The sequence below is a fragment of the Mesoplodon bidens genome (genome assembly GCF_964165515.1).
Source record: "Mesoplodon bidens genome assembly, chromosome: 7".
NCBI lineage: Eukaryota > Metazoa > Chordata > Mammalia > Artiodactyla > Ziphiidae > Mesoplodon > Mesoplodon bidens.
In genome coordinates, this window is record NC_138164.1 from 53,567,302 (window position 1) to 53,580,423 (window position 13,122).

A 13,122-nucleotide genomic window follows, 5' to 3' on the forward strand; every position below is an offset into this window, starting at 1 on the left:
CTTTTTGTCTCCAACACAGCAGCCAGAGGAAGAGGAATCCTTCAAAACAAAACTCGCTTAGGACAAAATGCACCAAAACGACTTTCAACCTAGATTTTTAAGTGGAGATACTTAAAATTGATCTACACAGCCCTAGGTCTGATCTAGTCTCCCCTCCTCCCTTCCTCTACCCACACCGTTTCTCTGGTTGTTTGCTGCCACTGGCTCTTGCTCATTCTGTTCCCACCACCCTGGCCTCCTTTGAGGTTCCTGGGACATGCCGAGCACTGGAAGTTTTCTGTTCCTGCTGCCCTCTGGAAAACTGGATGACTGGCTCTCTTCCCCTGTCAAGTCTTGGCTCAAATACCACTTTTATTAGTAAGGGCCACAGCTATCTACCATATTTTAAATGTAATGCTGAGCACATCCTTCATCTCTCTTCCTGCGGTAGGTATCTCCACGTCTACCGTTGTTATGTGATGTGCTGCGTATTTGCAGTTGACTCCCTCCAGAATGTGAGGAGCATGACATTTTTGACTGTCTCGTTCACTGCTGGATCCCCAGAACTTGGTGCCGAGCATGCATAAGCGCTCAAGTATTTGTTGAACCAAATCGCAAATTAACAAATGATCCTACATGGCAGGATCTGGACATAGAAGAAAGGAGGAATGGAAAGAACTTGGACTTAAGTTATAGATCTAGGGTTCATTCCTGTCACTTATTAGCAATGTGATCTTAGGCAAGAGATTTCTGAGTTGATTTATTTTGAAAACGGGGCTAATGCTTAAGGGTTGCCATGAGAACTAAATAAGGTGGTACGTGGAAAGTTACTAGCAGAGAGGCTCACACAGTAGTCCTCCGATGTATATGTGAATGACCTTAGCAGGTTTTCCAAGACTTCTCGCCATGAGAACTGCTTCCAGCCTGAGCTTCCAATCGCCAGCTCAGTCCAGTGGGCATTTCTCAGTCTTCTTATTTGACCTATCAAAAGCATTCAACAGTTGACTGCTCTCTCTCCTATTTTGTTTGTTTTCCTCTCAGGCTCCTCCTTGGTCTCCTTTTACAGCTCTCTTTTGTTGCCTGGTTCATGAATGTTACTGTTCTACTTTCCTCTCTCAACACTGTCACTCCTGTAGCTCCACTTACCACCTGTGTGCTGATGACATCTGTATCTTGAGTTCACACCTCTTTCCAAAACGTCAAACTTGTGCATCCCACTAGCTTCTGGACATTTTATCTGAGTGTAACACAAGCACTTCAAACTCAACATGTCCATCACTGAAATCTTTCCCTCAAACCAACATTTCCTCTTCTGGCTCTGAATGATACCCCATCCAAGCCAAAAACCCAAGTCATTCTTTACCCCCTTTTTAGCCAATCACCATGTGTTATCCATCTTCCATTATAGCTCTTGAAGCCATTTACTTCCTATTTCTTCAGTGCTGTAAAACCACCCACATCAGACTCCAGAGCATTCCCTGCCAGTATCTGAACAAATTGCCCAGTGACACCAGGTCCAGGTCAGAGGCCTGGGCAGAAGCCCACAGTTGACAGCTTGAATCATGTGTCCACCCCTTGCTGCCTTGGTTTCCTTTAGTGGATCGAGAGTCTGGGTTTGGGGGCCCCTCTTGTGTCAAGCAGGCCCTGACTCCCAGCTATATAGTGTAGGGGGGAAAAAGAACTTTGGGAGGGATTTGGGTGGACAGCTAGGGAAAAAAAACGATCATTGTCCACTGTGAGTCCACTCTGTACCCCACTTCCCCACCTAGCACTTACTACACTGCATTGTGACCAACTGCTTAATGCTTGTCTTGCCACTTTCTACTCCTCCAAGAGGAGGGTGGGGACTGTCTCATTCATTGCTCTATTCCCAGTGCCTAGCACAGTGCTGGGCACATATTAGGGATCAGTAAATAGGTATTGAATGCAACATGAATCTAGGTTTTGAGAAACCCGAATTTTATGCAGTTGGGGGTGGGGGAGAAGTTGTGGCTCTTAAAAGAAGACAAAATTGTGTTCCAGGCCCAGAGGAGTCCTATGTAAGAAAATGGCCTTGAAACATAAGCTTCGTTGACTTCATGGTAACTCTGAGAGACTAGAGTTTATACACTACATTATAATAATTTTCATACCTATCTGTACCCACTAGACAGAAACTAAAAACGGTATTTATCAAAAAATACTTGTTGAAGGGACTTGACTTTTTCTATTAGTGGCTGCCCAGCCTTACGATTTCCCAATGCTTCCAGTCCAATTACAAAGCACCCAGTTCCCCACATTACATTAATTTATTCATTTGTACATGCAAAAGTGAGTTCCTCATCTGTGCCAGCCTGGCGCTAGGGGCTGGGACACAGCATGAGTTAAGATGCCATCTCTCTCCCTAGGGAGCCCACTGTCCAGAGGGGGAGCAGACAGGAGCAGACCCTTGTGGCCATAGGGCAGGCAATGGACACACTGAGATGGGAGAAAGGGGCCACCTGAGGGGAGAGGAGGAAACATCCTGGAGAAGCTGAGACTTCAAGGAAGACTTGCTTTCCCAGCAAACGTTTGAGGGAGGGCTTTCCAGGCACAGGCGGGGAACCCACCTCCGCCTTTCTCCTGGCTCTGCAGAGCTCCCATCTCCCTTCCACTCTACACCAGGACAGAGTCCACTTCCAAATGAGGGGGCATGTTTCATCTTCTGCTGGAGGATAGCAGCGGTGCAGTGGGGCCAGGGGGCCAGGGAATCACGAAGCTGTTTCCCACTTACCTCAATAGATTCTGAGACTTCCAAGGAGCATCCTCCAAGGAAAGCCAGAGCTCTCGCCAAGGGAACTTCTCAACGCAGAGCAGAGAGGAGCAGAAGCAGGACACCGAAGTCACACAGGCTGTCCAGACCCACAGGCTGTCCTCCGAGCCTACACCACCTGGAGTTAGTCCAGGAGGATGGAATAGAGCAAGGCCACCCATCAGGATGCTGTCTCTATAGTGCCCTCTGCTGGGCTCCCAGGAGAAAGACCCCCTTGGCAGGATATTGTATCCTCGTTCCACAGGAAAGGCCAAGACCTATTGGGCACGCTCATCAATGGGAGAAGAGGCAGTGAGAATTTTGGCCTCAGCGATGCAACGCTGTGACTGATAAGCAGTGAATCCTTGAGGGCTGTTCACGTCTGCCCGGGACTTACAGAGTCACAGACCAGAGCCTGCATCCCAGCTCCCCCATTAATTAGTTCCATGAGCTTAGGTCAATCAGTTTACCTCTCTGGGCTTCATTTGCCTTATCTGTGAAATAATCCTTGGTTTGTCCACCTTCTAGGGTTGCTGTGAGGAGACAGATAGGTAATGAAAAACAGCGTTGGACAGGTGTGGGATTGCTCTCCAAGTCCATTTGTCTCATAAATATTTATTGAGTCCAAGCTATGTGCCAGGCACTATTCCAGTGCTGGGGATATAACAGTGAATGAGACAATGTCTCCTTATGGAGCAAACATTCCAGGTGATTGGAGAGAAAGAGAACAAACTCATATATAATGGCCATAGTAAAAAGTGCTCTACATAGAGAAATAAACAGAACAAGAGTGATGTAAATGCTACTTGAAATAGGGTATTATGAGGAAGTGACCTCGGAGCAAAGATCTAAATAAAGCAAGGGAGTGAACTATGCAGATATCTGCAGGAAGAGGGGGAGCAAAACCAATGGTCCTGAGGTGGGAACACAGGTGGAGTGCCTGAGGGTCAATGCAGGGGTCAGTGTGACTGAGTAGAGTAGGGGCCTGAGGCTGGAAAGGGGCAGGGGCGACACGTGGAACTAGTAGGACATGGTAATAACTTCGGTATTTTTTCTAAGTGGAATGGACTGTCTTTGGAGGATTACTATTATCATTTATTAATGATATTAATAATGCATTAATACTATCCAGTGCTATGCTGTGGCTTATATTCTAGCTAACATTTCTTGGGCATTTAGTATATGCCAGGCTGGACCAGGTACAGTAATCATTCCATTTCATCTTCCCAACCTCCTTGAGGCAGGTACTTTACCATCTCTATTTCATTGATGAGGAAACGGAGGCTCAGAGAAGTTAAGCACCTCACCCAAGATCTTTCATTTATTCAGCCAGTGGTTAGGAGCACCTTTCTTCATGCTCTTTCGAAAGTTTTAAGTCACAGCGTCGTGATTCGGACCCTGCACTGCATCTCGAGAGCCAGCCCTCACCACCACGTGCACAACTGCATGTTGAGGGGACAGAGAGGGGGAAAGACAGGAAGAGCCCCGTTCCAGCGACAGTGAGCCCCTCCTTCCTGGGGGTGCGCAGAGCTAGTGAGTATGTGAGGGTCACAGGACCTGAAGTGAGGAGCAGTCAGCCTCCAGATCCCCCTGTAATAGGTTGTTGTGTCCCCCTCAAAAGATATGCTGACTTCCTAACTCTCGGTAGCTGCCAATGTGACCTTATTTGGAAATCAGGTCTTTGCAGATGTCATCAAGCTGTGCCAGAAAGCACAAAGAAATTTAACACAGATTTAATCATTATTCCTGGGGACACTATCACACAATCTAAAGAGTTAGCAAAAGTTGTAAACAAGCCATTTTAAGGATCACTTGAAAACTCTGTATGCTAGGGACTTCCCAGTCCAGTGGTTAAGACACCGCACTTCCACTGCAGGGGGCACAGTTTCGATCCCTTGTCGGGGAACGAAGATCCCGCAATCCGTATGTTAAATGGAGATGGAAAATACCCCACCTACTGGACAAATGGAAAGGCCATATGTCCTAATGTGATGCAGTTGGGCACTTGTAACTCAGGTGCCAGGAGCAACGTTGCTCCTGTAGTTCTTATGTGCTGCCCCCAAAAAGACCTGTGTGTTACCAGAGTGGCCGGAGCCGCTACCCCCTCGGCCCCACTCCCTGCAGCCTGAACTGGTTACATATCTTCCCACTGGGCCTCCCTCCCTCCTCAGGCCAGCAGAAGGCTAAGTGCCCCCTGTCATCCACCCTGGACCCCCTGCCCCCGAACATCTCCATACACCTGTTAATCTATGCCAATTCCCCACCCCTGCTCTCTCAAGCCCTTCCTCCATACCCTCTGGGTCCCACAGTCCATCACCAGCAAATGTCCCTGTATCCCCAATCTCTCTCTGAACATTCCTGCCACCTTGTTCTGAAGGAAACCCAGCTGTCCCCTGATGCCATCACTTCCCCTGCTGTCCTTCCTTTCATGCCAATGGCCTCGGGTGGGCCAGTGTCCAATTTGCTTCCCACCAATGCTTTCCAGCCACATCTGCCCTTTCTTCCGAACACCCAGATCCTTTGAAGTTTGTGCCATCAGACGTCCCTACCTCCCCGGTATGTTGACTTCCCTATTCTTCAAGATAACCATCTCACATCTTCTCCTCCTTCCCTAAGTCTTCCCTAACTCTCCCCTCCCTGTCTCTCCACACCCCAGCCCTACCTGGTGAAATTGCCTTGCCAGGCTTTTCAGCCCCAATGAAAAAAAACTGTGGGTGTTCCCCCAGCGAGGGCACATTTGCAATGATATACAACCTTGCTACTCCAAGTATAGTCTTTGGACTAGTATCACCTGGGAACTTGTTAGAATTGCAGAATAACTGGTCTTACTCCAGACCTACTGGATCAGAATCCCATTAAAGTTTGATGAGCCTTGATATACAACCTAATACAGCCCCCCTTGCTGACCACCAAGGATTGTACTGTGTCCCCAGCTGTGGTGGCCTGGGACTCAGCTTCTACTTCATTGAGAAGCAATTCTATTCCCCCATCTCTTCCTACCATTGAAACTACCGACTTGCCAACAATTGTCCCCACGTGACTCTCCTCCTTTTACTATGGATCAAAGGTCCTAGCTCTTTCCGGGACTTCCCTGATGGCGCAGTGGTTAAGAACCCGCCTTCCAATGCAGGGTGCCTGGGTTTGATCCCTGGTTAGGGAACTAGATCCCACACGCATGCCATAACTAAGAGTTTGCATGCCATAACTGAGGAGCCCATGAGCCTCAACTAAGGAGCCCGCCTGCCACAACTAAGACCTGGCGCAACCAAAATAAATAATAAATTAAATAAAATAATAGTTTTTTTTTTTAAAAAAAAGGTCCCAGCTCTTTCCAAAAGCCAAATCCTCCCTCCATTCTCAGACCCCATTTCCTGGGGCTAAATAACTATAAGGCACTTGCTGTCCGCACCACAGGAAGCAGAGGGCCACTGGCCATAGCACAACTGTCCCTGGGATTACACCGTCAGCTCATATGACAACTGAGAGCTTCAAAGCTGCTTTGAATAGGGGTTTTGCACAAGATCAGCTGTATGCAATGTGAGATTGCAGCATGAAGAGTCCCTGAGTCTTCTTGGAATCAGAAGAGTGGAAATCTGACTTCTGCAATTTCTGTGAACCATGAAAAAGAGGGATGCTCATGGCTCCAATGCCAGAAAGTTCAGACTAGACCGATAAGAGGGTTGCAGGTGCTGAAGCAAGATTTGAACATCCATTAAGCCAGCCCCAGCATCTGTCCCTCCTTTAAGTGCTCACGGCCAAGGAATATGGTGGTGCTGCCTTTTCCCACCTCCTTGGCCCAAGAGTGCTCCTTTGCATTGCTTCGCTGCCACGGAACGCTGGGGGCAGCAGGAAGAGAGAGAAGCGAGGAACGTGTCTGCACGCAGACACGGCGCATACATGCAGGTCAGGACAGCCTGGCAGCGGGCTGTGGCAGGAAATGAAGTCTCCACTTCTTTCCAGTCAAGGAAATTGGAGCACTGGCTCCCACTGGAGAAATCAAAGCAGCATTGTTTCAAAGAACAAAACAGTCCAGGAGAGAACAAAGGTTTTGGCATTGAGCTCTCTCGGGAGAAGATGCTGTCAAAGACACTCCACCCCACTTAGAGGAATCCAGTCTGTCTGGGGCTAAAAACCAACCCACAGTTTCATTTATTAGGCTCACGCTCAGAGGGGTCATCTTTCGGTAGTTTGACTAATATTTGGTGCCTTCACAATTGTCAAAATGAGACCCAAATCTGGTGAGCCGTATTAAAGGTTTCTAAGAAACTGCAATGTTACAATTTACAACCATGTGGTGAGTCTGACAGTGCACTTGCTGATGGCTGCCATGTCTGGGAAGGGGCATCTGGGCTCGGACCAAATGGCTGCCATTGACAGTCCAAGTGTAAACATGGCTCCAACAAAACAAATTTGCCAAAATCCATCGTAGGCGAGAAGGATGGAGGCACCAGATACCTCAGAGCAGAGAGTCCAATCTTTTCCTGCAACCTCCATTTTTAGATACGAAATTTGATTTTTTTTTTTTTTTTTTTTTTTTTTTTTTGCGGTACGCGGGCCTCTCACTGTTGTGGCCTCTCCTGTTGTGGAGCACAGGCTCCGGATGTGCAGGCTCAGTGGCCGTGGCTCATGGGCCTAGCTGCTCCGCGGCATGTGGGATCCTTCCGGACCGGGGCACGAACCCGTGTCCCCTGCATCGGCAGGCGGACTCTCAACCACTGCGCCACCAGGGAAGCCCAAGAAATTTGATTTTAAGAACAAAATATAAATGAGCACCTACTTCTTGTTGTCTTATGCTGGGCTCTTGGAAAAGAGATGAAAAATATATAATCCTGGTCCTTGAGTTCACTGTCTGGTGGGGACATATGAATAGATCATTTCAATCAATAGTCTGGGGTCATTCAGGGCAGAGCTAAGGAGCCTGACACAACTCACTTTCTAGAGGAACACGCAACAATAACCAGTGTTCCGATTATGACCCTGAATCATCACAAGAGGGTTAATACCTCACTCAACAGTATCGTATGTGGGAATGGAGAGGGCAGCAACAGAGGAAGGGCACGCAGGAGGCCTGTGGTAGGGGTACAGGTCTTGTATTGTTTTCACAGCACATATTCTTCTGTGTTCATGATAAAAGTAATGAATGAAGCTGAGTCTTTGACAATACTGAGTCTTCTGATTGAACTGTACCTTCCTTTCCCCAAATCCCAGATGTCCAGCACAGGATACAATAAATTTTCCTTACTGTTAAATCGGTTTGAAACAGTGTTTTCTGTGACTTGTCACTAAAAGCATCCTAATTTCAATAGGACACAGCATTTTCCTAACCTATCTGGCTATGGAATTTATTTTTCAAAGAATATCTTTTGGGACTGATGTTTCATGGAAAACATTCTGGGGAACACACTGGATTAGAGTTCTACTTAGGAGATAGAATTGACAAGAAGGTGAATTCACAAATTTAGTGACCTCTGGATAAGAGGCTTGAAAATCCAACCCTGACGTCTTTTACCTAAAATTGTCCTCTTTGCTACTTAGCTGTGGACTACATAAAAAAAAAAAACAGGGCTTCCCTGGTGGCGCAGTGGTTGAGAGTCCGCCTGCCGATGCAGGGGACGCGGGTTTGGGCCCCGGTCCGGGATGCCGTGGAGCGGCTGGGCCCGTGAGCCATGGCCGCTGGGCCTGCGCATCTGGAGCCTGTGCTCCGCAACGGGAGAGGCCACAACAGTGAGAGGCCCGCGTACCGCAAAAAAAAAAAACAAAAAACAAAAAACCAAATACAGATTTGCCCCGGGAGTGTTGCCACAGGCAATCTAGAATTGATCAGCTATGTCAAGGGAGATGAATAAAAAGTTAAGATATTTTCCAAAACTCAATATTTTCAAAATGAAAAATGTTACAAGAACATTTTTTTGCTGTAGTAAGCAGAGTAACTAAGCAAAAAGAGCAAATACATATATTTCGTAAGCAAAATATATAATCTGTATTGATGAAAAAATAAGTTTCCAGTCACTTGACACAGAAAGACCTCAAATTACTAATGCAGTTGACATATAGACTAGACAGTCTGTTTAAAATTCTCTGCAATGACCCTGAAACATATAACTTAGAAGGATCTCAATCTTATTTTATAGGTAGGGATACGGAGGCTGAAAAGTGAAGGATTTTGTCACACCAGTGGGGGTGACAGTCAGGCTAGAGGCCAGGGCAGCCTTCCTATTGCCTGCACTTGGTGCAAAGTAAGACTCTGAGGACAGGCTGCAATCTGTTGACCTACTCCACCCAAATCAGTGTGTGCACTGAGATCTAGATGAACTGGATTAGCCTATAACATAAACCCTTTCCTGTGCTCCTGATGTTATACAGCGAACATCACAACTGACCTGCACTGCTCTAACTTACCCAAATGACCAGAGCATCAAAACTACCTTTAGGAAAAGGTTGTGCTGCCCTACGCTCCAAATTCTAGTTTTAGGAGTTGATTCTTGTCTCTTTTAAATGGTCTTTCTTGCCTCTATTGGCTACTTACTCTCCCAGGGAAGAAATTATTCATTAGTGGAATCAAAACAAAGGATACTTTAAAATATTTTTCTCAACAGGAACTAGGAAGAAGCAAGCATTTTTGAAAGGATGACCTAGGAAAGGGTAACTGACCCAGCCCCCTTTGGTCTGAACAAGGATCCGTAAGTTTGACGAATATTGTCAGACATTCGGAACTAATTTGATCATAGGGAGGACATCACTGGGAATTGATCACAGGCTCATCACTGAATCTGCCTTCATAATCCTCCCAACAATCCTACGAGTTAGGTATAGTCTCCTGCTATATTAGAACAGTTGTCCAATTAGGAAACTTCATGTTATAAACATAGTAACTCCAGTGGAGGAAGTGAGTTTCAAGTCAGAATAACAAAGTGGTTTTTCTTGCCACAATTTAAGCAAAATTTATTTTAAAGCTTAATAGCTAGAATTATGGTTGTGGAACTTGGTCTGGTTCTGAATTAACATCAAAGCCAGAGCAAATAGCATTCTCTAATTGTGACAGATCCAACTGAGGCTTTCAAAACATACAGGGTAGGAGAAATGGTTCGTGTTAGAAAGTGGCCTAACTAGGTAAGTAGCTTGCCTCAGGTCCCACGGCTTGTTAGTGGCAAAAGGCGAGATTCCAGGATTCCTGGACTCCAGTATCTCTGCTCTTCACCAGCTATTCCCTGCTGCCTTCTGCTAACACCAAGTCCACTAAGAAATGGAAGGCGAATGTTCCAGTTCAAGGAGGGGACACAGAAGGATCCTGAATTCACCTCCTCCCACGAACATGTTGAATCTACAGCTATATAGGGAATAATTTTCTCTGAAAAAAAAAACCCTAAAAACTAGCAGAACAACTCCTTCCTACTGGGCACATGAGAAAAAAAACACATTAAAGTGGGTAGGAAAGGCTGAAACACCATTTTGTTATGAAGCCCCTAACCCTCAATGGGCACAATGGGAACGGACCCCAAAGCCAGAGCTTCTCCCTGAGGAGCAAACGGCTTGAATCCCACGTTGTGCACTCCACCTTTCAAGACCTGCTCCTGAGACGAGCCCCCGAAACATCTAGTTTTGAAAACCACCAGCTCACGCTCCAAAGACCCGTGGGGCCCTGGCAAACCGAGAAACGTCTCCAGAAGAGCTCACACGGACTCACGCACCCAGGACCCAGGGCAGGGCAGCCTTTGCAAAGTGCCCAGCCTTGAGGTGAAAGAGGTTCATCTGCTATTTTTTTTTTTTTTTGCGGTACGCGGGCCTCTCACTGTTGTGGCCTCTCCCATTGCGGAGCACAGGCTCCGGACGCGCAGGCTCAGCTCAGCGGCCATGGCTCACGGGCCCAGCCGCTCCGCGGCATGTGGGATCTTCCTGGACCGGGGCACGAACCCGTGTCCCCTGAATCGGCAGGCGGACTCCCAACCACTACGCCACCAGGGAAGCCCTCATCTGCTAATTTTAAAGCATTGGACTGAGAGGCCCTGGCCTGCTGGCCCGGACGGAGGCCTGTGGTTTCCTTCAGTGCTCCTTCTGCCTTGCTAAAGCCAGCAGGCACTATCTTTTTCTTTTTCTTCTTCTTTTTTAATCTCCTTTATCTTTAAAAAAATCAAAAAAATTTTTTCAGTGGGCACCATCCTTGCACCTCCCCCCCATCTGGCTCCAGCTGGGCGCCATCTTTCCTCCCCTGCTGCCTTCCAGAGCTGGGATCTCCTGGAGGGGAGCTGCTACACTCGCCCGGTGCCCCGGGTTTTATATCTGGTGACCCAGTTTTTAAAGCTGTAGCCCAGGGGACGCCCCTCCATTGCCTGGCTCTGGAGGTTGGGGGGCCTTGAGTTCCCTGGGCCCACGGAATTGTAACAATCAGAGAAACAGTTGTTGGCAGACATCCACCCCCAGGCAGCACAGACAGCAGATTGAAACTTACCCTGTCTTTCTGTTGAAAGAGGCCTATTTGCTTGTCCAGCAGCTGTGGTCTGAGGGGCAGGCACACTTCAAGGACCGGCTCAGGGAACAGAGGCCGGTGGACGCCATCTTTCTGTTTTCCCTCTGCCTTGGCCCAGCTTCCCTGAATCTGAAATACCTCCCACCCTCACGGCCAACAGACCCAGGAATTCAGCCTTTTTGTGAAAGAGGCCTATTAGTGTATCATCATTGCTGCTGCCTGAGAGTCTGGTTTCCAATCAGCCTTAATCTAGGTGTTGATTGAAATCCTCTCCTCTGGGACACTGACAGGTGTCAGCACACCCTCAGCTACTAGGAGCTATTAAAAATAAAATAGGCTGGCTGCTTGGACAAGCACAAAGGTTTGAGAGACAACCAAGAGCTAGGGCAGGGTTAAGCAATAAAGTTTGTCTGTCACCATACATCGTTACAAAAAAGTTTTTTTTCTTGTGATGAGAACTTTTAAGATCTCCTCTTTCAGCAGCTTTCAAATATGCATTACAGTATTAACTATAGTCACCATGCTGTACATTACATCCCATGTCTTATTTATTTTATAACTGCAAGTTTGTACCTTTTGACCCCCTTTACCCTTTCACCCACAATCCACCACCCCCTGCCTCTGACAACCACCAATCTGTTCTCTGTGTCTATGAGCTTAGGTTTGTTTGGTTTTGTTTTTTAGATTCTACGTATAAATGATCATATGGTATTTTTCTCTGACTTATTTCACTTAGCATAATACCGTCAAGGTCCATCCAAGTCATTGCAAACAGCAAGATTTTCTTCTTTTTTATGGCTGAGTAGTATTCCAGTGTGTGTGTGTGTGCGTGTGTGTGTGTGTGTAATCACATCTTCTTTATCCATTCACCTATTGATGAACACTTAGGTTGTTTTCATATTTTGGTTATTGTAAATAATGCTGCATATTTACAATATACAACATAGGTGGGGACATATATCTTTCTGAATTAGTGTTTTCATTTTCTTCTGATAAATACCCAGAAGTGGAATTCTTGGATCACACGGAAGTTCTATTTTTAATTATTTGAGGAACGTCCATACTGTTTCCATTTTTGTAAATAAGATGACAGACGTTAATTAGATTAATGTGGCGATCATTTTGCAATATATACAAATTTCAAATCATTGTGCTGTACACCTGAAACTAGTATCATGTTATATATCAATTACACCCCCAAAAAATTAACAACAAAAAAAGGAAGGCCGATTCTGACACACAGTCTCCAGGTAATGGAAATGCTCTGAGTCCCCGAGGACAGCATCAGCACAGCAAAGGCAACAGGTCAGTCAAGTGTCCTTTGTCAGAAGGGCCTTTCCCATCCTCAGAGGCATTCCCTGCTCCTCGGTCCTTTCTGTCATATCCAGGCTCCAAAATGTGGCCAGAAGGAGCTGCACCTGAAGAAATTGCACTGTGGCTTCTGACATCAGCAAAGCGGCTGGCAGAGAATATTCCTGTTCTGCTGATCTGAGGGCTCGCCTGGGAGAAATATCCATATTAAGATGGAAATGATTCAAAAGTGCAAATGAGGATGTGTACTCAAAAGCACCAGTATAGCAAAACCTGAAGCAGGCAGTGAAACATTAGAGAAATCACTATCCTCATTAGGTTAAATCCCTCCATAAATAGCTCTCCAAGGGACCTTCTACCAAAGGACTTGGGTTTAGTTATTGCTTGAAGTGAGTCATCATTTGGGAAATGATTACTAATGTGGTTGGATTTGTCATTTGGGGATTAACTAAGTCACCCCAAGTTACATGTGACATATTGGAAAAAGTAGGGAGAGAGGAGACAAAAGACCTGGATTCTAGTTTGAGCCTCACCCTTACTAGATTCTGAATCTCACGCTCTTCACCTTTCCCGAGGGGATATCTGCCCTGCCTTCCTT